This window comes from Triticum urartu, chromosome 7A, assembly GCF_056163025.1.
Source record: "Triticum urartu cultivar PI428250 chromosome 7A, HENAU_Tu73, whole genome shotgun sequence".
Lineage (NCBI taxonomy): Eukaryota > Viridiplantae > Streptophyta > Magnoliopsida > Poales > Poaceae > Triticum > Triticum urartu.
Window position 1 is genome coordinate 312,554,816 of NC_141879.1, and position 24,185 is coordinate 312,579,000.

General features: G+C 41.8%; 1 long non-coding RNA gene across 3 annotated transcripts; it reads left to right on the plus strand.

The window, feature by feature from the left end:
* The first annotated feature begins 17,395 nt into the window (after positions 1-17,395).
* On the plus strand, positions 17,396-22,594 carry LOC125522679 (uncharacterized). Of its 3 annotated transcripts, none has more exons than XR_015610688.1 (6): positions 17,396-17,954; positions 18,281-18,485; positions 18,572-21,727; positions 21,824-22,071; positions 22,167-22,374; positions 22,453-22,594. It is a non-coding gene; the product is annotated as an uncharacterized LOC125522679 (long non-coding RNA). The 3 variants fall into 3 exon arrangements; XR_007289916.2 differs by having other exon boundaries at positions 17,405-17,954; positions 18,572-18,705; positions 21,318-22,071; XR_015610687.1 differs by having other exon boundaries at positions 18,572-22,071.
* The last annotated feature ends 1,591 nt before the right edge of the window (positions 22,595-24,185 follow it).

The following is a 24,185-nucleotide window of genomic DNA, read 5'->3' on the forward strand; positions in this document are numbered from 1 at the left end:
TAGAAGTAACTCCCAAAGGTTTGATAATAAACAGGTAATAGGTACTACCTCAACTACTTCCCAAACCCACAATTTAATTAGATCCTAATCATGCAATGTGTAAGGGTTGATCTAATGCAATAAAACTGGGTAGTAGAAGGTATGATCAAAGTGTTACTTGCCTTGCTGATGATCCGGGAAACCTAACAATTCGAAGTAACAAGCAGCGCACTCTGGGTACTCTATCGCAAACAAACAAGCATACAATAAGTACTCAACTAATGCACAGGTAAAACTCAAATAAGAGATCTAACCAGAAAGTTCAACTTAAGAACTCCGGTTGGCAAAAAGAATCAAATCGAACGAAGCAACGAAAGACAAACAGCAAAAGAAACAGGCTTCATTTACTATTCTGGATCTAAGGCAATTTTTACAGAAGCAAAAACTTGTTTAAGTTGGTTAAACGGAAAGAGGGTTTCGAGGCGAAACTCCAGGCGCTTGAATCGCCTGATTCCGATAAACGAGCGAAAAGATAAACTAAAACGAAAATCGGATCAGAAATCGTGATCAGAAAATCAGGGATTTAATCCGAGAAAAAGAAAAACGACGAATAGTTTAACGAACGAACGTTCGTTAACTGGATCTAAACGATGAACACGTTCGTTAAAACGCACGAATCGAGAGAACGCTCCCTAAATAGAATAAACCGAAATAAAACCAATCTGATAAAAAACGAATCTAAAAAAACCGCGGCTTTAAAAAAACTGGGTAGTTTTCTAAAGAAAACCGCCGGTGACAGCGGCTACCTCGGGCGGCGGGTCCGGCGAGGCGGCGGGGCGGCTCCGGCGAGCGGGCGGGGCGGCGGCGGCGTGGCGAGGCGGTGGGGCGGCAGCGCGGGTCGGGCGACGGCGCGGATCGGGCGCTAGGGTTTGGGGCGGCTCGGGCTGGGCTGGCTCAGCCCCCGAGCGGCGACTTATAAGGGCTGCCCCGGGCGGAGTCCCGCTCGGGTACGGCCCGGAGTCGGTTCGCGTTTTTTTAAATAATAACGCGCAGAAAAACAAGTAAAAGAAATACTAAACGGACTCCAAAAATCCCAAAATAAATTTTCCCCGACTTATAAAATCAAGCCGGACAAAGTCAACATTTATTTGGGGCCTAAATGCAATTTTGAAAAACACGCATTTTTCCTAAATTCAAATAAAATAGCGAAAAATTCCGGGATAAAATCTTATTTGATTTTATTATTAAACCCTCAATATTTCTATACTTTGGGAAAGTCATTTATTCCCTCTCTCGTATTTTTGTAATAGAATTTATTGAAGATAAAATAAACAAAATCAAATGATCCTATTTTCAAAATTTGAGACAACTCAATTATGAAAATAACGAAATCCCCAACTCTCTCCGAGGGTCCTTGAGTTGCGAAAAAATTCTAGGATCAACCAAAATGCAATAAATATGATATGCAATGATGATCTAGTGTATAACATTCCAAATTGAAAATTTGGGATGTTACAAACCTACCCCCCTTAAGATGAATCTCGCCCTCGAGATTCAGGTTGGCTAGAAAATAGGTGAGGGTGGTCCTTCAGCAAATCTTCCTCTCGCTCCCAGGTGGCTTCATCCTCCGTGTGGTGGCTCCACTGAACTTTGCAAAACTTGATAACCTTGTTGCGGGTTACTCGGCTGGCATACTCAAGAATCTTGACGGGTTTCTCCTCATAGGTCAAATCACTGTCCAACTGAATCGCTTCCAATGGCACTGTATCTCTTAGTGGTATATCAGCCATCTCCGCATGGCACCTCTTCAACTGGGAAACGTGGAATACATCATGAACTCCTGACAATCCTTCAGGCAATTCCATCTTGTAGGCCACTTCTCCCATACGTTCCAAAACTCAATATGGTCCTACAAAACGTGGCGCTAACTTTCCCTTAACTCCAAAACGCTTAATTCCTCGTAGTGGAGATACTCGAAGATAAACTCGGTCTCCGACTTCGTAAACTGTCTCCTTGCATTTAGAATCTGCGTAGCTCTTCTGCCTGGACTGGGCTACCATGAGCCTATCGCGAATCAACTTCACCTTATGTTCAGACTCCTTAATCAAATCAGGTCCAAACAACTGGCGGTCTCCAACTTCGTCCCACGACAATGGTGTCCTGCACCTCCTTCCGTACAAGGCTTTGAAAGGGGCCATCTTCAAACTGGATTGATAGTTGTTGTTGTAAGAGAATTCTGCATACGGAAAATTCTCGTCCCAACTAGATCCGCAATCTAGCGCACAAGCTCTTAGCATATCCTCCAAGATCTGGTTGACTCTCTCAGTCTGTCCATCTGTCTGCGGGTGGAAAGCTGTGCTAAACTCTAGTCTGGTTCCCAAAGTCTCATGCAACTGATTCTAGAACTTTGAAGTAAACTGGGTTCCTCTATCTGATACAATGCTCCTTGGAACTCCATGTAGACATACGATCCTGGTCATGTATATCTTTGCCAACTTTGCACTGGTATAGGAGTCTTCACTGGAATGAAATGAGCTACCTTTGTCAAACGATCGACTACAACCCATATCGAGTCATAGCCCGAACGTGTTCTGGGCAATCCTGTAATAAAATCCATGCCTAGCTTATCCCACTTCCATTCGGGTATCGGTAATGGTTGTAGCAATCCTGCTGGCTTCTGATGCTCTACCTTCACTCTCTGACATACATCACAAACTGCCGCAATATCCTTCTTCATTCCGGTCCACCAGAAAATATCCTTCAAATCCAAATACATCTTGGTATTTCCTGGGTGAATCGAATATGGTGAATCATGGGCTTCTTGCAGAATTAGCTTCCTAAGCTCCGGATCATTTGGCACATAAACACGGTCTTCAAACCATATGGTATCATGCTCATCCTCACGAAATCCCTTAGCTTTTCCTTTGCTAATTTTCTCCTTAATAGAAGCAATCTCCTTGTCAGTCCTTTGGGCTTTTCTGATTTTATCCATCAATGTATACGGAATCTCCAATTCTGCTACATAGCCTCTCGGGACTATTTCTAAACATAACTCTCGAAGATTTTCGGCTAACTCCCTTGGTAAATCTCCCGTCATTAAGGTGTTGACATGGCTCTTACGTCTTAATGCGTCAGCTACTACGTTAGCCTTTCCAGGGTGATAATGCAATTTCATATCATAATCCTTGATGAGCTCCAACCATCTCCTTTGTCTGAGATTCAACTCCTTCTGTGTGAAAATGTACATCAAACTCTTATGATCCGTATACACTTCGCAATGGTTTCCAATCAGAAAATGTCTCCAAGTCTTTAGTGCATGCACTACGGCTGCTAACTCCAAATCATGTGTAGCATAATTCAACTCATGAGGCTTAAGCTGTCGTGAGGCATATGAAACAACTCTCCCTTCCTGCATAAGTACTGCTCCAAGTCCTCGACGTCAAGCGTCGCAATACACCTCATAATCCTTGGTCTGGTCTGGCAAAATCAACACTGGTGAAGTAACCAAACGTTTCTTCAACTCCTGAAAACTAGCCTCACATTCCTCCGTCCATATGAACTTGGTATCCTTCTTCAACAACTTAGTCATAGGCTAGCCATATACTCTGCTCCAGGCGAGGTTACTAACATGGGTGACCTAAGGGCTTGGTTTGGTAGTTTATACTTATCCACAAATCCCCTTGATACGTATGAATGCGATGCACCAGTATCAAAAAGAACGAGTGCAGTAAATGACTTAACCAAAAACTTACTAATTACTGCATCCGACTGCTCTTCAACCTCCTCCATGTTAACGTGTTTCACCTGTCCCCTGTTGAAAGGGTTCGGCTTCTTCCCAGAGCTTCCATTGCCATTTCCATTCTGTGATTTAGGACATTCATTGGCATAATGTCCGGTCTTCTGGAACTTAAAACAAGTGACTTGGCTCAGGTCTTTCTTGGCTGGGGTTGATGGGTTGGTGCGGTTCTGGCCGTTGCTTCCTCCATTCCCATTACCATTCTTAGGGCCATTGTGATTGTGCGAGCTACCTCCTCCATGGGTATGCTGAAAATGTCCTCCCGGTCTAGGGGTAAAATGTGGCTTCTGCTGAGCTCCTGAATTGTACTTTCCTTGTGCATACTTCCTCTTGCGATTTTCAATTTGCTGCTGCTTCCCTTCAATCATAAGAGCACGATCTACCAACTCCTGGTAGTTGTTGAAGGCTGCTACCATCAACTGCATGCTCAACTCATCATTCAGTCCTTCCAGAAACTTCTCCTGCTTAGCGGCATTCGTAGCAACGTCATCCGGGGCATAATGTGCTAGCTTACTAAAGTCCTCCACATACTGGCCAACTGTCCGTCCTCCTTGGCACAAGTTGCGAAACTCTCGCTTCTTCATGGCCATAGCTCCTGCTGAAACATGGGAAGTTTGAAAAGCCTACTGAAACTGGTCCCATGTGACAGTATCGACAGGGAAAGTGGCTGTGAAATTCTTCCACCATGATGCCGCGGGTCCTTCAAGCTGATGTGCGGCAAACTTCACCTTCTCCGCATCAGTGCATCCTGCTGTGGTCAACTCTCTAGCTATTTTGCGGAGCCAATCATCTGCTACTATCGGCTCGGTGCTACTGGAAAACACCGGCGGATTCAGCCTAAGAAAACGGGCTAAGTGATCAATAGGTGGTGGTGGTGGTGGGTTGTTGTTGTTGTTCCCCTGATTCTGATTCTGGACTAGCAACTACATCAATGTGTTCTGCTGCTGGATCAACTGGGTGAGCTCCGGTGGAAAGGTAAATCCGGGGTCACATCTCGGAGGCATCTGAGGGTTTAGAAAAGATGAGATTTAAGAATAGAGGGGGTCTAAAGAGAAAACACTGCCCATATGCACATGAGGCAAAAGCAAACAATTCACTTCATTCAATCAAACAAGGGCATACAATCGATCTAACTATCGCAAAAGTTCTGAGACTACTATATTTACATGGTGGACTACTACTACTGATGAAGTGGTCTACTAGAAATATTCTTCGGTTGCAGACTCCATGATATCTGCTCCAGCTTCATTAACATAGTCATCATCGCTATCATCTGGATTCGAGTCGGTGTCATCGATGATGATGTAGTCTTGCGGGCGAATCTCCTTGGGTTCTTCGTCTTCATCTACTGGCGTAGGGCCTCCCATAAATATTACAATCTTCTTGATCAGATCGTCATTCTTCCCCACTAATACTTCGATTTCCTCTTCATAATCTTCACGTGTAGCCTTGAGTTCTTCCTCCAGTTCCTTGATTCTTGTCCTTGCCTTCTTCACGTCTATCATGTCGGCGCACATCTGGTTCTCCTGACGTCAAATGTGCTGGTTTAACTCCTGGATAAAAGCTGCAATTGATCTATCCTTTCTGGTGCTTATCATCTCCCAGTGCTCATCTCGGCGCCCATAAATCTGGTAGATAGTATCCTTGAGATCATTGTGGTAGACTTCTCCAATGCGTCCCATGGCGATGTGAGCTGCCATGCTCTTTCCTAGACTCCATTTTGGTGCATCAAAGGAAAACTCTATGGGCTCGGTGACTGGCATGAACGTCCTTCCTGGAACATGAACTTGAATCATCCAGCGCTCTTCTTCAGGTAAAGTGGCGTTGTAGGTTCCGGTGAAGCTTGGTACTCCTATGTTCAGATATCTAGTGACTTCCTTCAAGTGACGTCCAAAGGGTGTATCTTCATCCGGTTGCGTGAACTTGTTCCTTGCATCCGCCATCCTAAAGAGTAGAAAAGATGATAGGTCAGAAGAGAAGAGAGTGAGTAGTGATCTAGGTCTTTAGCTTAGTGGTCGTGTCCTACAGTCAGCGTGTGCTCTGATACCATCTTATAGCGACCAGACCTCAAACGGTCCAATCTCTGTGCTTAGGTGTCATCCCTGGATCAGTAATGCTGACACCACACAGTACTTGAAGGATTTATAACAGAGTAGCAATCACACACTTATTACATCGAGTGTCTCAATAGAGATCTTATTACAATAAATATGGCTTAAGGCCATCTAATAACGATAACAGTAGAAGGCCTGGAAGATAAGTGAGTCCATCAACTCCAACGGCATCACTGAGTATAGAACCATGACCTAAAACTCCTTAATCGTCGTCTGAAAAGTCTGCAACATTAACGTTGCAGCCCGAAAACGGGTCAGCACATGGAATATGCTGGCAATGTAACACATAGAGAATAATGGAATGAAACAGCGATACTATATGCATATTTGGCTGGTGGAAAGCTCTATGGTTACAGTTTTGCGTAAAGCCAATTTTTCCCTACTGCAAAGGAATAAATTTTATTTAACTATTATGGTGGTTGTTGAACAATGAGAACGGTTGACAGCATCCTCAATCCCAATTAAGTAACATCATTAAACAAACCCATCAAATTAAATTTTATAGTAACATGTTGAGATTCACATGACAATCTAGGTACTAGATACTCAAGATGTCCATAACCGGGGACACGACTAACCATGATTAGTTTATACACTCTGCAGAGGTTTGCGCACTTTTCCCCACAAGACTCGATCGTCTCCGTTTAGTTTCTCGCACTACACGGTGTTTGAGAAACGGATGACCGAGACATAGTCTTTCAGAAGCACTAGCACCTTACGATGGGCAGACCGTACCACCTACATCCCCTACATCTGCTAGTCTACCACTGTAAGAGTTCGCACGACTTAGTCAACTATGCTAGAGACCATAATAGCTTGTGGCTGCACACGGAAGTTGCTAGCATGAATAATCTCATGATCCCTTTGAACCTGGGTGGCGGTCCAAAAGAAAACAGGCAATCCTGGAATACCCAGGTACCTCAATCCACCCAGATGTGTATTTAAGTTGCCACCTTAGATAAACCATTGATTTAAAATTCTCACATCTGTCATGGATATCACTCACCCAATCCACGTCTACTAGCATAGCATAGCAATAATAAGCAAACGTAGAAGTAACTCCCAAAGGTTTGATAATAAACAGGTAATAGGTACTACCTCAACTACTTCCCAAACCCACAATTTAATTAGATCCTAATCATGCAATGTGTAAGGGTTGATCTAATGCAATAAAACTGGGTAGTAGAAGGTATGATCAAAGTGTTACTTGCCTTGTTGATGATCCGGGAAACCTAACGATTCGAAGTAACAAGCGGCGCACTCTGGGTACTCTATCGCAAACAAACAAGCATACAATAAGTACTCAACTAATGCATAGGTAAAACTCAAATTAGAGATCTAACTAGAAAGTTCAACTTAAGAACTCCGGTTGGCAAAAAGAATCAAATCGAACGAAGCAACGAAAGACAAACGGCAAAAGAAACAGGCTTTGTTTACTATTCTGGATCTAAGGAAATTTTTACAGAAGCAAAAACTTGTTTAAGTTGGTTAAACGGAAAGAGGGTTTCGAGACGAAACTCCAGGTGCTTGAATCGCCTGATTCCGATAAACGAGCGAAAAGATAAACTAAAATGAAAATCGGATCAGAAATCGCGATCAGAAAATCACGGATTTAATCCGAGAAAAAGAAAAACGACGAACAGTTTAACGAACGAACGTTCGTTAATTGGATCTAAACGACGAACACGTTTGTTAAAATGCACGAATCGAGCGAACGCTCGCTAAATAGATTAAACCGAAATAAAACCGATCTGATAAAAAATGAATCGAAAAAAAATAAACCGCGGCATTAAAAAAACCGGGCGGTTTTCTAAAGAAAACCGCCGGCGACGGCGGCTACCTCGGGCGGCGGGTCCGGCGAGGCGGCGGGGCGGCTCCGGTGAGCGGGCGGGGCGGCGGCGGCGCGGGCGGGTGGCGGCGCGGATCAGGCGCTAGGGTTTGGGGCGGCTCGGGCTGGGCTGGCTCGGACCCCGGGCGGCGGCTTATAAGGGATGCCCCGGGCGGAGTCCCACTCGGGTACGGCCCGGAGTCGGTTCGTGTTTTTTTTAAATAATAACGCGTAGAAAAACAAATAAAAGAAACACTAAACTGACTCCAAAAATCCCGAAATAAATTTTCCCCGACTTCTAAAATCAAACTGGACAAAGTGAACATTTATTTGGGGCCTAAATGCAATTTTAAAAAACACGCATTTTTCCTAAATTCAAATAAAATAGCGAAAAATTCCGGGATAAAATCTTATTTGATTTTATTATTAAACCCTCAATATTTCTATACTTTGGGAAAGTCATTTTATTCCCTCTCTCTCGTATTTTTGTAATAGAAATTATTGAAGATAAAATAAATAAAATCAAATGATCCTATTTTCAAAATTTGAGACAACTCAATTATGAAAATAACGAAATCCCCAACTCTCTCCGAGGGTCCTTGAGTTGCGAAAAATTTTAGGATCAACCAAAATGCAATAAATATGATATGCAATGATGATCTAGTGTATAACATTCCAAATTGAAAATTTGGGATGTTACATTTACATTCTGCTGCTATACTCTTAGAATTGCATGTGTAGGTTGATTGCTTGACTTGTGCTAAGTTGCTAAAATCTGTCAAGCTTAAAATTGGGAAAAGGCTAGATTTTTATTTGGTCAAGTAGTCTAATCACCCCCCCCCCTCTAGACATACTTTCGATCCTACAGATTGCCATGCAGCAGATGCACTAGAGCTATAACTTTATGAAAGCTCAAAAGAAAACTAAGTGGGTGTGCATCCAACTTGCTTGCTCATGAAGACCTTGGGCAATTTGAGGAAGCCCATCGTTGGAATATACAAGCCAAGTTCTATAATGAAAAATTCCCACTAGCATATGAAAGTGACAACATAGGAGACTCTCTATCATGAAGATCATGGTGCTACTTTGAAGCACAAATGTGAAAAAAAGGATAGTAGCATTGCCCCTTAACTCTTTTTCCCTCATTTTTTTGTTCGGCTTCTTTGGCCTCCCTTTTATTTATTTTCCTCACATTGGAGAATGCTCTAATAATGATGATCATCACACTTTTATTTACTTACAACTCGATACTTAGAACAAAATATGACTCTATATCGATGCCTCCGGCGATGTACCGAGATGTGCAATGACTCAAGAGTGACATTGATGAAAGAATTATGAAAGGTGGCTTTGCCACAAATACGATGTCAACTACATGATCATGCAAAGCAATATGACAATGATGGAACGTGTCATAATAAAACGGAACGGTGGAAAGTTGCATGGCAATATATCTCGGAATGGCTATGGAAATGCCATAATAGGTAGGTATGGTGGATATTTTGAGCAAGGTATATGGTGGGTGTATGGTACCAGCTAAGGTTGCGCGACACTAGAGAGGCTAGCAATGGTGGAAGGGTGAGAGTGCGTATAATTCATTGACTCAACATTAGTCATAAAGAACTCACATACTTATTGCAAAAATCTATTAGTCATCGAAACAAAGTACTACGAGCATGCTCCTAGGGGGATAGATTGGTAGGAAAAGACCATTGCTCATCCCAGGCCGCCACTCATAAGGAAGACAATCAAAAAATACCTCATGCACCAACTTCATTACATAACGGTTCACCACACGTGCATGCTACGGGAATCACAAACCTTAACACAAGTATTTCTCAAATTCACAATTACTCACTAGCATGACTCTAATATCACCATCTCTATATCTCAAAACAATCATAAGGAAACAAACTTCTCATTGTATTCAATGCACTTTATATGAAAGTTTTTATTATACCCCTCTTGGATGCCTATCATTTTAGGACTAAATTCATAACCAAAGCAAATTACCATGATGTTTAAACAGAATCTCAAAATAATATAAGTGAAGCATGAGAGTTCAACAATTTCTACAAAATAAAGCCACCGACGTGCTCTAAAAAGATATAAGTGAAGCACTAGAGCAAAATTGCCTAGCTCAAAAGATATAAGTGAAGCACATAGAGTATTCTAATAAATAACGATTCATGCGTGTCCCTCTCAAAAGGTGTGTATAGCAAGGATGATTGTGGAAAACTAAAAAGCAAAGACTCATGTCATACAAGACGCTCCAAGCAAAACACATATCATGTGGTGAATAAAAATATAGCCTCAAGTAAAGTTACCGATAGACGAAGACGAAAGAGGGGACGCCTTCCAGGGCATCCCCAAGCTTAGGCTCTTGGTTGTCCTTGAATATTACCTTGGGGTGCCTTGGGCATCCCCAAGCTTAGGCTCTTGCCACTCCTTATTCCATAGTCCATAAAATCCTTGCCCAAAACTTGAAAACTTCACAACACAAAACTCAACAGAAAATCTCATAAGTTCCGTTAGTATAAGAAAAGAAATCACCACTTTTGGTACTGTCGTGAGCTCATTCTTTATTTATACTGGTGTAATATATACTATATTCCAACTTTTCCATGGTTCATACCCCCTGATACTACCCATAGATTCATCAAAATAAGCAAACAACACATAGAAAACGGAATCTGTCAAAAACAGAACAGTTTGTAGTAATCTGTAACTCACGAATACTTCTGTAACTCCAAAAATTCTGAAAAATTAGGACAACCTGGGAAATTTGTATGTTAATCTTCTGCAAAAAGAATCAGTATTTTATAACTCTTATGTTAAAAATAATAATTGTTTTCCTGAGCACAAAAGTTTCTGTTTTTCAGCAAGATCAAACCAACTATTACCGTAAGCCATCCCAATGGTCTTACTTGGCACAAACACTAATTAAAACACAAAAACATATCTAACCAGAGGCTAGATTAATTATTTATTGAAAAAAATCAAGGGAAAATATTGGGTTGTCTCTGAACAAGCGCTTTTCTTTAAAGCCTTTTAGCTAGGCATTGAGATTTCAATGATGCTCACATGAAAGACAAGAATTGAAGCGCAAAGAGAGCATCAAAGAACATGTGACAAACACATATAAGTCTAACATACTTACTATGCATAGGCATTTTATAAGCAAATAAATTATCAAGGCAAGAAAAAACTAGCATATGCATGGAAGAAGAAAGAAACAATAGCAATCTCAACATAATGAGAGGTAATTTAGTGACATGAAAATTTCTACAACCATATTTTCCTCTCTCATAATAATTACATGTAGGATCGTAATCAAAATCAACAATATAAATATCACATAAAATATTCTCAACATGATCCACATGCATGCAAAGTTGAAACTCTTCCAAAATAGTGTAATTGTCATTAAATAAAGTCATGGCCTCTGCAAACCCACTTTTATCAAAAATTTCATAAGACTTATCAATCTCCAAAGTAGTGGGATCATTATTTCCTGAAGTTGACACTCTTCCAAAACCACTTTCAATACTATAGCAAACATACTCATCATGAGGCTTAAATAAATTTTCAAGATCATAAGAAGCATTATCACCCCAATCATGATCATTGCAATAAGTAGAGGACATAGCAAAACTAGCATCCCCAAGCTTGGGGTTTTTCATATCAATAGGACAATGACATTAATAGAACATATAATAACATCATTGCAATCATGCTTTTGATTCAAGAAACTATCAAGTATGGGTGCAATAGCAATAATCTCATGTTTAACACAAGGAACTATAGCACATTCATCTCCATAAATATTGGCATCATGGCCACAAGAATAGTAAGCATCATGTTCATCAAGGGATATTTCAATCGAATCATTGAAATCATAACTATCTATAGATTCATGCATATCATTATTTTCTTCCAAAGCAACGGTCATTCTCTCAATAAATTCTTTGACATAGACATTATGAGCATAGTTTTCATAGCAATATTTAAGTATGTCAAAATTTTCATATTTGTAGAGAGTAATATCATACTTTTCAATCAAAGAAGCAACCTCATAAGCACCCTTAAAAGTAACAAATTCTTCAATTTGTTCGATATCATAGTAACTATAAACACCCTTTTCATAAGAAGATAAAATTTCATTATCATTAAACTCACATAGGTAGGGAAGGTGTTTTTTAGGGTTCTTAGAGCAACAAGTAAAATCACAAAGTTCACAAAGATTCCAAGCATAGCATAGAAACAATTTATTTGATTCCATAGGAGTCTCCCTTTTCTAGACAAACGGTGACACACAAAATGAGCATGCTCATCCAATGATTTTCCCTCAACTAAACTAGTTGGAGTTTCAGCATGAGCCCATATGGATCGAAGATGATCCAAGTAGAAAACTTTAAGTGGATACATAAACTTTGTTTCTGATTTTCAATAAGCACACAATTATACCAAGCAAACGAGCAAACAAACCAAGTAAGACATAAGGGCAAACAAAAAGAAGGACGAAAGAGAAGGCAAAGAAAAAGACTAATATTTTCAAAAATCATTTTAGAAGTGGGGGAGAGGAAAATGAGAGGCAAATGGCGAATAATGTAATGCAAGAGATGAGAGTTTTGTGATGGGTACTTGGTCTGCCTTGACTTGGCATAGATCTCTCGGCAACGGCGCGAGAAATTCTTTCTGCTACTTCTTGAGCTTGCTTTGGTTTTTCCCTTGAAGAGGAAAGGGTGATGCAGCAAAGTAGAGATAAGTATTTCCCTCAATTAGAGAACCAAGGTATCAATCTCGTAGGAGACAACGCACAAATCCCCAATACATGCACAAACAATCAAACACTTGCACCCAACGCGATAAAGGGGTTGTCAATCCCTTCACGGTCACTTGCAAAAGTGAGATCTGATAGAGATAGATAAAACTAAACAAAAGATAAAGTAAATATTTTTGGGTTTTTTGGTTTATAGATCGGAAAGTAAAATATTGCAAAATAGTAGATTGAAAACTTATATGATGGAAAATAGACCCGGGGCCATAGGTTTCATTAGAGGCTTCTCTCAAGATAGCAAATAATATGGTGGGTGAACGAATTACTGTTGAGCAATTGATAGAAAAAGCGCAAAGTTATGACGATATCAAGGCAATGATTATGAAATATAGGCATCATGTCCGTGTCAAGTAGACCGACTCCTGCCCGCATCTACTACTCTTACTCCACACATCGACCGACTCCTGCCTGCATCTAGAGAATTAAGTTCATGAAGAACAGAGTAACGCTTTAAGTAAGATGACATGATGTAGAGGAATAAACTCAAGCAATATGATGTAAACCCCATCTTTTTATCCTCGATGGCAACAATACAATACGTGCCTCGCTGCCCCTACTGTCACTGGGAGAGGACACTGCAAGATTAAACCAAAGCTAAGCACTTCTCCCATTGCAAGAAAAACCAATCTAGTTGGCCAAACTAAACTGATAGTTCGAAGAGAATTAAAAAGATATCAAATCATGCATATAAGAATTCAGAGAATATTCAAATAATATTCATAGATAATCTAATCATAAATCCATAATTCATTGGATCTCGGCAAACACACCGCAAAAGAAGATTACATTGGATAGATCTCCAAGAACATCGAGGAGAACATGGTATTGAGAATCAAAGAGAGAGAAGAAGCCATCTAGCTACTAGCGATGGACCTGTAGGTCCGAGGTAAACTACTCATGCTTCTTCGGAGGGGCAATAGAGTTGATGTAGATGCCCTCCGTAATCGAATCCCCCTCCGGCAGGATGCCAAAAAAGGCCCCAAGATGGGATCTCACGAGAATAGAAGGTTGTGGCGGTGGAAAAGTATTTGTGTGGATGCTTCTAGTGGTTTGGGAATATATCTGAATATATAGGAGGAAAAATTAGGTTAAGGGAGTCATGAGGGGCCCACAAGGCAGGGGGTGCGCCCTCCCGCCTTGTTGCCGCCTTGTGGCTCTTCTGACTTCATCTTGAAATCTCCGGGGTGTCTTCTGGTCCAAGAAAAATCACCGTGAAGGTTTTATTCCATTTTGTATTCATTTTCTGCGAAGCTCAAAAATAAGGAAAAAATAGGAACTGGCACTGGGCTCTAGGTTAATAAGTTAGTCCCCAAAAAATATAAAATAGCATATTAATGCATATAAAACATCCAAAACAGATAACATAATAGCATGGAACAATCAAAAACTATAGATACATTGGAGACGTATCAGCTGCCAAGCACGGCGGTGGTGTGAGGTCGAGGGAAGGGCGGGGAGGTGGAGGCAGGGTCTGGGCCGGTGATCGCTGGCAGTTTGAGAAAGATTGTCAACGGTGGCTGGCGGGAGGTAGACGAAGGCCATCTGCCCATTCCTTGTAGATCAGACGGTTCATTAAAAAAATCGACTGGCCTATTTATTTTCAGTCGACTGTTATTTTGATAGGACCACATGTGGTGGTGTGCTGGAGGAGTACCTACATTTCCCAGCCATCCCTGTGCTCATATATTACAAAATCATATGGAGTAGAATTTAGTTTTGTTTGCCATGCAATGTTGTAGAGCTATCATATGTCTCCTGTCATTTATTTTTTAGCCACCTGCTATATGCTACTTTTACAGTGCACTAGTTCTGCACACACTTCTCCCATACTCTCACTGTTGTTTTTTTATGCATGGGTATTTCAGATTGTGCCAAACTGTTGACAGAAGCATGAAATAAAAGAGAGAAGTCACTCCTACTTTCTCCGTTGGCAGGCAAGACACGTCTCGGCACTTTAAAGGTTGCATGTTCAACAGATGGAGATGGTAAACGTAGCTCTGGAGTTGATGATCTCGCTCACCATGAACCACCATCCCAGGTGCTTGCTTTAACTTCGCGGTGTCATATGTGGTTGCATGTTGCATATGGTGTCTAGCTTGTATTCGAAAGATCGAGGTCGGTCTTTATTAAGATAAAGGAAGATATTTTTTACATGAACCACCATCCCGGGAGAACCAAAAGACAAATAGCTAGTCAGGGCATTGGCCCAGCCAGTGACAAGCCCAGCACAGACAGGCATTACCTGGAAGCCAACTAAAAAGCCGTGATGGTGGCGAAGCAGCCCGCCTCCCACCAGGCTCTCAGGTCCTCGATGATCATGCTCACCACTCAAGCTGGATGTTTAGCTTATATTGCTTAGAATTTGGTTAAATTGCATCTGATTAGCTTACACATTATACCTTTGAATATGACATGCCTTCCTTTTTTTGGTACATACTAGTACATCTGTCTATTAACCATGTTCTTACATCAAACTAATGTTTTTGTGTATCCCTCATCAATCACTTATGATGAGACAGTCAAGCCCGCGGATTACTGTGAGAAAGGATGCTCTTTTAAAGAATGCAATGTCAGCCACCCCACATGATTCTCAAGAAACAGCAAGGCTAGATGAAGATAGTGAACGTAGCTCTATAGTTGATGACCGCATTTCCCCTACACCACCATCATAGGTGCTTTCTCTAACTTGGCAGCGTGATATGTGGTTGCATGTTGCATATGGTGTCGAGATTGTAATTCTTCCAATCTGGTTAAATTGCATGTGCTATTCGGCTTAGTTTATACATTATACCTGCTAATGTGACATGCCTTCCTGTTTTTATTACATAGTACATCTGTCTATTAAGCATGTCCTTACATAAAACTACTGTTTTTTCGTATCCCGCATCGATCAATATGACGAGACACCTTTAGTATATGCAGTGTGATATTGGTTGCATCTTTCATATGATTTATAGCATGCGCTACTTCTAATTTGTTGAAATGCCATTTATGATGGGACACTTTTAACTTGGCAGAGTCATATTGGTTGCATCTTTCATGTGGTGTCTAGCTTGCATTGCTTCTTATTTTTTAAAGTGGCTTCTGCTTAGTTTACAAAAATAGTTGTGAATATGTCATGTCGTCCTATTTTTCATACATATTCCATCCTGGTATCATGTGTTTGCCTTACATCAAAGTAGTGATTGCCAGTATCATGCATGAATGAGTTCTGAAGAGTGAATTTTATTGCTTTTTCTTGTCGGTTCTACTTGACAATTCAAAATCAATAAAGCGGAAGGAAATTAGCAAGGTAGTGGATAAAGGTGATCCTTCCAAATGGAGGGCCTCTACAGATTCTACTCCACCACCCCAAGAAGATTTGCAAGACAACACATGCATAAACACTCAACGTAGCTGGGTTGATGATGAGCACGTCTCCCTAGTGCACCATCACAGGTGCTCCCTCTAACTTGGCACTGTTATATGTGGTTGCATGTTATGTATGATGTCTAGCTTGTATTGCTTCTAATTTTGTTGAATTCCATCTTCTTACTTTACACATTATACTTGTGAATAAGACATGTGTTTCTGTTTCTAGAACATACAATATGTGTCTATCACACCATGTTCTTGCATCAAAGTACTATTGTTGTATAACCTGCAACAATCACTTATCATAAGACAATTTTAACTTGGGAGAGTGATATAGGTTACATCTCGCATTCTTCTCTAGCTTGTACTACTTCTAATATGTTGAAATGGCACTTATGACAAGACAGTTTTAACTTGGTAGAGTGATAGTCGTTACATCTTTCATATGGTGTGTAGCTTTCATTGCTTCTAATTTGTTGAAATGTCTTATGCTTAGTTTACGCATCATATGTGTGAATATGCAATGATGTACTTTTTTCTTACACATTTGATCGTCCTATCATGTGGTCGCCATACATTAAAGTAGTGCTCGTCAGCATCCTGCATCAATGAGTTCTAAAAACCAAATTTTTATTCATTTTTCTTGTGGGTTTGACTTGACAAGGCAATAAAATTAAGAAAGAGGAAGGAAAAAATAATCCAGGGACTGATGGCGGTCTTCCGGCGAAACCGGCATCCCAGGTGCTTTCTCTAGCTTGGCAGTGTGATATTGTCTTGCATGTTGCATACGGTGTCTAGCTTGTATTGCTTGTAATTTGATTAAATTACTTCTGCTTAGTTTACACAAATAGTTGTGAATATGCCATGTCGTCCTATTTTCGTACATATTCCATCCTCGTATCATGTGTTTGCCTTACATCAAGGTAGTGATCGTCAGTATCATGCATGAATGAGTTCCAAATAGTGAATTTTATTTCTTTTTCTTGTCGGGTTTACTTGACAATGCAAAATCAATAAAGCAGAAGGAAATTAGCAAGGCAGTGGATAAATGTGCTCCTTCCAAACGGAGGGCCTCTACACATTCTAATCCGCCATCCCCCTAATAAGATTTGGAAGGCAACACATGCATAGACACTCAACGTAGTTGTGTTGATGATGAGCACGTCCCCCCTTGTCCACCATTACAGGTGCTCCCTCTAACATGGCGCTGTTATATGTGGTTGCATGTTGTGTATGATGTCTAGCTTGTATTGCTTCTAATTTTATTGAATTCCATCTACTTACTTTACACATTAAGGACAGTAAAAATGAGCCTAATGCGAGCTCTCTCATGCCCCCAACGATTTTGGCCGTCAGATCTTATGTTTTAGTCATTTATGGCCGTTGGATGATTACCCTGTCGCGAGCTTGCTCGCTAAGTGGCCCAACTGTCCGAGAGGCAGCTACTCCGGTGGAAATTTCGGAGCACTGTGGTTAATCGGGCCTAACTGCGGCGAAAGGCCCGCTAAGGAAAATAGACGCTGCTCGGTGAAGCCGATACGTCTACTCGGGAGAAAAGGGTGTGAGGCGATGTGCGTTCCTCTCGATAGATCTTAGGCACGTCACCGCCGCCGCCGCCGCTACCACCTCCTCCGCCGTTCTTCTATTCCCTTTGGGTCGCTGGTTCTCTAGGAGCCTTGGTTTCTTCTCATCCCGCCTCTCTCGCCATGTCTTCTCTCGCTCTGCCCAGTTGCCGTTGTGTGTCCCCGTCGACCGCTGCCGTCGTTCCCTCCCCGTCGACCGCTGCCGCCGTTCCCTCCCCGTCATCCGCCGCATGGATCAAGTTCTCGCTACCATCGCCGTTCTGTCTAACACTCTTTCTTAGGGAGGAAGATGGAGGATGCGAAGGCTACTAGAAAGCATGGGAGCCCATCCAGATCCGTCTTAGGAGCCCACTACTTCCATTGTTCCGCACCTCGCCCTCCGGTAGCAACGCCTTCGATCGATCTCTGAGCCGAGCTCCTCGTGTGACTGTGCTCCGATGGCGCAGCTTCAGGGGAACAGGTACATGCTAAGTGGCCGACGTTTTTTTTCTCCCCACTTCTCCCCAATCCCTCTCGCAAAACTCAGTTTCAGTAGTGGTTCAGTGTTGATCTGCAGTTAATATATATATCAGAGATAATTTACTTCTGATAATTGTGAAGGTTTGTGAAGGAAAAGAAAAGAAAAGGAATAAGCTGAAGTAAAATTTTGGTGAAGAACATTTTTCCATAGCTTGTGAACACGTTGGTCCTCAGATTTTGATTTTTTATGATTTGTAGTTCAAGCATCCTTTTTGTATTCGATAACTTTATTTGTTCACATACTGCTTGATGTTGCATGGTCTACAGTCAAATCACCACTTGAAGAAGAAGAGGTGGGTGCAGGCGCTCATGGACCAGCTCAACCTGCAGGACACGGGCAATACCGCGGTGAGGGTCGGTGCGTGTCGATAGGCACAGACACTATCCATACCCATGAGAACGGTCTGGTTCAGCAGCTGCATGCACATCTGGTGGGTGCGACCTCCATGCTCGAGCAACGACGACCAGCACGGTACATTGACAATCCGATCACTCACCATGCCTCTGCACCCTTGCTACAATTCCATGGTTTGATAATACATTGATACAACCATCCAGGCAAACAAATAGGAGAATTGGCTTTGCTCTCCATAGGGAATACAACCATGAATTTTTCAACTTTTGCAAAGTTTGGAGATGGTCGAGATCTGCATGTGCAGAAGCATTTCAAGTAAATTAGGTTTGAATGGCAGGTACCATATGGTAGGAAATATGTTCTATATGGTGGTATTCCTGAGATACATATTTCATCATAAGTTGCTCTGAATAAAGTAAAATGTGATCTCAGGTATTAGCTTACTCTTATGTAAGTAAAAGCTGGTCACAACAATCTAATTTGTGATGACCTACAGAAATATGAAAAAAGAGAGAATGCGCTTGAATATTAACTGCGCTGATGCCTATTCAATCAAACCAATCATTATTGTTACCTTAAGTGTTTCCATTATATGACATTTTGTGTCTACACTTCAAAAAATGAAGAGTTCAACATGAATGGGGACATTAAATAAGTCCAATTGAGGTGCTTATTTAATTTTATGTTTTTATGATTTGCACTAACAAAAGATGCACCAGCTCAGTTTTTATCCATCTACAGAACTAATAAAGTAAAGATATCCTATTGTTGGACATAAATCTTGACATATGGATTCTAATAGCATGATAGGGAGCAGGTGCGGCTCCCAAAGCCATGTTGTTGCAGTTTTTTCTTCAGATCTTGGAACAGCAAGATCACTGTATACAATTGTCTTCAATTTGTACATCAAGTGGAAGAAAAATCTAAACTTACATCTCCTACTAAGACTGATAGGGTATTCTTGCCCAGTTTATAGGTCTTGGTCGGTTTTTGCATGTTTTTTTATTGTTTTATCTTCGACAAGCTTATAATGTTCAGTGGATTCATACTTTGTCCAAAATTGCAAAGGAGCTTATACAGTGACCACATGCAGAATATAGATATAGCTCTCAAGGTACTTTCCTTTGTTATGTACTGCAAATTATTTTGTGTGATAAAGCAACCATTTTGAAAATCAGAAGTGCAGACGTTGTCATAGAAGGATAACTACGAACCTTGCATCATATACTATTGTCAGTGCAAGCAGTGGGTTGAAGTTTATCTAGAACAGTGTGTTTCCTTCACAAAAAACTTGTGTCATCTGACCAGCTGTTGTGGCACACCGCGCAACCTGTGCTGCTACTCATCATCCTTTAATTAGGGAACTAACCATTCATGTGCTACTTGCTACCTACAAGGTATATCTACTTATGAATGTTAGAGTTGTGTCGAATATTATTGTACAAGGTAGGTTACAGTTGGACTTGGTTTTGGACTGTGTGTAGACAGGGTAGGAGTTGTGTCCTAATAGGACACCTGTATCCTAGGCCTCTCATATATATCGGGGGTAGACACATGATGTAACCTATGCCAACATAATAGCACGGGCACGCGGGGGAGCCGGCGGCGTGTGCCGGCGCTCGGGCGGTCGGGGTGTGGTATTGTGACGGTGTCATGGGGAGGAGTGCCCGTAGTCATGCCCCGGGGATGTAGCCATATCGGTGAACCTCGTTAACAAATCTCGGTGTCGTGCTTGTGTGATTGCTTTGGTCCTTGGCCTCGGATTTATTCTAACAATGAAAAATGTGGTGCACCTGTAATCTAGCATCTTCCTTTGGACTTGCAGGATGTAGTAGTGCCCTTTATTCTCTTATCGAAATATATTCAACTGTTTATTCACAAGAGGTCTTTCAACATTGTTTATTTTTTGCACATGTTTATTTTCTTCTATATAATGATTCAAGTTTTCGAACATTGTTTTGTTGCATGACATCTGTACATCAGGCTTGAGATCAAAACTGAGTTGAGTTTGTCTGTCCAATTCGCCTCTTGGTTACCATGCGAGATTATGAAATTTATTCATTATGACCTGAAATGTAGTTGAATTCCAATCTATTTTAGATTTTCCTGGAATGCCTGATGACTTTTCTTCTAGGATGAATAAATTAAACCTACATATTTCATGCATATATATGTATGTGCGTGGAAATTACTATCATTCTATTGAAAAATTAGATGGGCGCAGCAATGCGCGCCGTCAATGATCTAGTTATACATGTGAATAAGACATGTGTTCCTATTTCTAGAACATACAATATCTGTCTATCACATCATGTTCTTACATCAAAGTACTAGTGTTGTGTAACCTACAAAAATCACTTTTCACAAGACACTTAACTTAGGGGTCTGATATAGTTCACATCTCGCATTATTTTCTAGCTTCTATTTCTAATTTGTTGAAATGGCACTAATGACGAGATAGTTTTAACTTGGTAGAGTGATATTCCTCGCGTCTTACATATGGTGTCTAGCTTTCATTGCTTCTAATTTATTGAAATGCCTTCTGCTGTGTTTACACATCATAAGTTGTGAATATGCAATGATGTGAATATGCAATGCCACTAATGACAAGAATCCTTTAACTTGGTAGTGTGATGTTGTTTGCATCTTGCATATGATTTATTTCTTGTATGCTTCACATTAATTTAAATGCCAATTATGATGAGACACTATTAACTTGGCAAAGCGGTATTTGTAGCATCTTTCATATGGTGTTTACCTTTCATTGCATTACTTCTAATTTATTGAAATGCCTTCTAGTTAGTTTACACATCATAGATTTGATTATCTTTTTCGTACATAGTACACCTCCTATCATGTGGTTGTCTAACATCAAAGTTCAGTTCGTCTGTACCACGCATCAATTTATTCTAAAGAACTAAATTTTAATTCTTTTTTCTTGTCGGCTAGACTTGACATGGCACAGAGAAAGAGGAATGAACACAGAATGGTAGGGGATGCTGTTAGGACTGAGGACACACGGAAATGGAAGCGGAAGAATTATGCAGATTTTGGTGGTACTGATGGTGCAACAGAAGGTCAAAGTCCACCGAAAAATTGTACAAATGCGGTATCCCATGCTACACGAGCTGCAAAATACGCCAAACAGAAACTAATAGCTGCCACCAAACAAGCAGCGACAGCCCTAGTTGTTGCAACACCTTCCATAGTACCACCAGCTGCATGAGTTACTCATTTTTCAACTTAGCTAGCAGCACGTTCCCAAGCTCCCTTTCCACCTGACACTATTTTCGAAGCACTCTTGACACAAGACGAGTTGGTAAGATCAGATGAACCTTGTGAGCTTCAATAGCAAGAAGGTAGTTGCTGGAGTCAAGTTATAGTTGCATGCTTTTTTATATGTAGTCTCATAGTTTGATGTACACTAACATTTCTTATGTTCGTTGTTGGACTAGCACCTAGGCGCAAGAGGAAACAAACATAAGGGATAATGCTCAATAGGTTAACTAAATCTAGAGGAGGAAGAATGGAGATCCGTTTTGAGGCAGGTTTAGAAAGGCCACATGATGCTATAGAGTCAGCCAAGTTAGTATCAGAGGCAGTGGTTGCCGTTAGGTGTCATGCACGTATCCTCCCAACATGAATTCAGTACAGGAATGACAAAGACGAAACCCAGTTCAACACCTTCCTCGACCATTTATCTGTAAGTATGGTTATGTATGGAAACTAGTAATATCGTCTTCCTCTGTCTCATAATTTCTAGGTTGCTGATAATGAGACTTCCATAATTTTCAACAGATGAGGTTCAAGTTGGATAGCCAAGATGATGCAACCAGACAAGCTTGCACCCATGTTTTCAAGTCTGCTCTGCGACAGTATCGGTATAACTTGAGGAAAACTCACTTTGAAGGCAAGGCTAACAGTGAACTTGCCCAAACATCTCCAGTGGAAAATATATCGGATGAAGACTGGAGAGGCCTCGTTAAACACTGGTCTGAAGTATCAAGTATGTTATATATATGTGATCAGATCACATGTTGAACTCCTATTTACGCATGTGCATCACAAATCTGTCTTCTTGTAGGTGAATTGTTCAAAGAACAAGGCCAACCATACAAAAGTGAAATTCCAACAGACGACAGGATCTCGTAGCTATATTGCACACTACGAGATGATAACCCACAAGTATAGGGGATCACAACAGTTTTTGAGGGTAGAGTATTCAACCCAAATTTATTGATTCGACACAAGGGGAGCCAAAGAATATTCTCAAGTATTAGCAGTTGAGTTGTCAATTCAACCACACCGACTTAATATCTGCAGCACAATATTTAGTAGCAAAGTAGTATTGAAGTAACGATAACAGTGGCAAAAGTAACAGTAGCAGTTTTGTACCAATCGTAATAGTGACAACGCAAAAGTAATGGAGAAAAGATCAATATGAAATGAATTCATAGGCAGTGGATCAATGATGGATAATTATGTCGGATGGCATTCATCATGCAACAGTTATAACATAGGGTGTGTCGGATTTCGGGTTCCGGAACAAAACCCTTGAGGTTTGAACACTGGGGTTTGTACGAAGATCGTCCCTCTCTCTAGCTCGCACACTCAACGATCTCACGGCCTAGCTTCGACGGACCCAAAGAACACGAGACATAAGATTTATACTGGTTTGGGCCACCATTGTGGTGTAATACCCTACTCAAGTGTGGTGTGGTGGATTGCCTCTTGGGCTGTGGATGAACAGTTACAAGGGAAGAACAGCCTCCTGAGGAGAGGTGTTCTTGTGGTTGGTGAGCTTGTGTGTTTGAGGATGACCTGGATCCTCTCCTCGACCCCTCTCTCTTACTATGGTGGTGGCTAGTCCTATTTATAGAGGCCCTGGTCCTCTTCCCAAATATTGAGCGGGAAGGGATCCTACAACGGTCAAATTCGAAGGGAGACAACTAGTACAAGTTATCCTGACAAAAGTAGTCTTCGCCTGCCAAAGGCTTTGGTGGTGACGCCGTCTCGGGCTCCATGGTGACCTCCGTCCTGTCGTCCTGCTGGTCTTGGTCTTGTTGCACCGATATGGAAACCTTTTCCTGATGCCTTGGAACTCCTCGTCTGCGCTTGCTTCCTTAGCACCAAAGAGGAAGCGAGGACACTGCGCTTACTGGCACCCGCCTGGTCTTGATCGTCACGGCTTACATCATTGGAACCTCGCGAGGTTCGCCTTGCCTTGATCTCTCCGCCCCTTGCGAGCCAGCCTGGTAAGGCCGCCCCTAAGGAGCTCTTGCGTCGTCCGCCTTGTGAGGGTCTTGGGTATTTGCTGGTGAAGATGGGTCGTACGGGGCCACTGGAGGAGCCATGTCGCGGGCCGCAGGTAGGCAAGTCTGGGGACCCCCATTCCCAGAACGACGACAGTAGCCCCCGGGCCCAAGGCATGCTCGGGCTTGGCTTCGAGGCGAAGACAAAGGGCAAGTGCGGAGTGCCGCGGGCCCCAATAGCCTGCGGCCTTGATCGACGCGTGGCGACTGATTGGACGTGGGCATCTCCGCTTCCCCAGGCTGCCTAGGCAACTGCCTGACTGGACAAAAGACTGGCGCGGGCCATGCTCGTCTTCATTGCTTTCCTCCTCCTTGCTCCAGATCCCCTTTCTTGCCCCTTGCTTCCGTAACCTCCAGATCTGCTTCGATCTCCTTCCAAGCTTCTATCCAATGGCGTCCCGAAAGACCAAGGTTCACTCGCCGCTCGCCTGGTACGATCCGGGTCTGGAGGCGCCCAATGTCTCGGCGAAGAACCTTGCCGTCACGCAGCTGCTGACGGCGGGGG